We start from the raw sequence: 2,301 nt of genomic DNA on the forward strand, positions 1-2,301 counted from the left end.
TCGGGCGCTTTGGGACCACAGACATGGGCATTCTTAACTGATCCTTCTCAGTCACCTCTATCCCTTTCTTGTCCTTCGACATCATCTCCACTTTTACAGGACCACGCCTTGTCACGGGGTTAGCACTATCATCTGTCGTCGGTGCAAAATTGATTGCCTTAGAGTCCACCAAGTCCTGGACCACATGCTTAAAAGATTTGCAATCCTCAACATGATGTCCGGGTGCCCCAGCATGGAACTCACACCTGACATTCTCATCGTAACTGGCAGGCCTCTGATCAGGTTTCAACAGAGTCAACATCCTCGGCTGCACCAACCCAAGATCCTTTAACTTTTTAAACAGAGAGGCGTAAGTCACGGGCGGCTTATTGAAATGACGATCTGTCGTCCTCCTTCTCACTTGGCCCACTGCTCTTTGTGTCCTCTGTTGAGGTGGTGGTTGCCGTTGTTGTGCAGATTGATTACTAGTAGGGATTGTTACCGTATCAGCATATGGGTGATAACGATCCTTACCGCGTTCTCTTTTGGCCTGCACACCACCCGATTCAACTTCCTTCTCAAGATGACCATTGCCAGAGGGCTTCTTTGCTACAGAGCCAGAGGGATTTGTTACTTCGGATGACGGAGCCTTTCCCTGAACTTTCTCCTCGATCATCCAGCCCTCAATCCTTTCCAATCTCTCGGCCATGGCTTTCTGCCCCAAGGCAAGCCCTTGCACAACACTGAACAAATCCCTCACCATCTCTTTCAGTTCGAGGATGTCGGCGTTGGGAGAATCCATCAGTTTGGATTTGTTGCCCCTAGCAGGATATCTGAGCAAACAAGCTATGCGCACCGGTTGACACCTACAAAACAGCAAATGGGTTAATATGCATGAATGCAACATCTATCCATATGAAGAAGATTCCGTCTTTTGATCCTGGCTTCATCGAGACAGATAACATTTTGACATCCACATTCTGAAATTCAAGATGTCTCTCAACCAGATTCTCAATCAATAATACTCCCCATATGGCTAGACGTAGGTTTGGTGCAGATGAATGCAAAATGAGAATGATGCAGATGTATGCAATGCACTGGGCCATCCTCCAAGTCATCTGATCATTTGCACTCTGAGTTACAGCCCTGATCTCTGAACCGATCACAACCATCTGAAGGAAAATGTAACCACAAATCCAACTTGAGATTCCGAAATAAACGGAACTGAAAGGTACATCATCATCATCACCAGAAAAAACTCTGAGCAGATACCCATAACCATCTCGGAATCGGCCCGGGGAATCCTGAAATAAACGGATCCCCACTGGTAAGTAACTTGGACAGCACTCCGGCGTCTCAGAAATAAATGGCCATAAATCCGACTTATAAATAGGACTCTGATCCATGGAACAAAAAAAGTCACCATCTGAACATGCATCTGAAAGAATCACCCTCCCCTCACAGGTAAATTCTAATCAGGTCATCCTAAGGCGGATAATAGTCTCGACAATCGGGCAGAGATACTCAATGGGTTTGCCCTTTCGGGTGTGCCATTGTAGCTCTCCTGAGATCGTCTAAACCAAAGATCCGGGAAATGATCGGCCACCAGAGTCAACAGTTCAGATGAAGTAACTCAACCAAAGTGGAATACCCACAGAGGCAAGCACTATCAAATGAACCTCGTCCGGCTTGTGGTACATCATGCTGCCAGGCACATATTGACTTAACATGAAAGAGGCAACATGAGACCACACTAATCCTAGGTGTATACTCGGGCCTGGGTTTTAGCCCCACTCAGAACACCCACCCCAAACAGAGGAACCACCTGCACAGAGGACGACAACATGATAGTATGATGCATGCAAATATTTATGCAAATATAGACACTGTTAGAATAATAAATGCAATAAATAAAGCAAGACAAGCAACCTAAACTATCCTAGAACACTAGGAAGAACTCGCTTAGGGAAGATGGACCAGCACAGGTCAACATCCTATTAGTCCCCAGCAGAGTCGCCAGCTGTCGCATCCGCGAAAAAACAACCGGCGGTCTAAAACAAAAAAAACACAGAGCCGCCACTGCGCGTTATTTATCCCAAGATAGGGAAAGGAAACGCTCAGAGAAACCTGGAAAGGAAATGGTCTCGCGACCAAAGAGAAAGGGTAAGGGAGTCGGTTACGCAAGGGGAAGGTATTAGCACCCCTCACGTCCGTCGTACTCGACGGGATCCACGCTCTAAGAAAAGAAAAGGTTGCTAAAATAAACAGACAAACATCATACACACACGCTAAGACAACACAGGTGGGGTTAAGGGGGAAAGA

The sequence above is a fragment of the Lathyrus oleraceus genome, chromosome 7 (assembly GCF_024323335.1).
Source record: "Lathyrus oleraceus cultivar Zhongwan6 chromosome 7, CAAS_Psat_ZW6_1.0, whole genome shotgun sequence".
Lineage (NCBI taxonomy): Eukaryota > Viridiplantae > Streptophyta > Magnoliopsida > Fabales > Fabaceae > Lathyrus > Lathyrus oleraceus.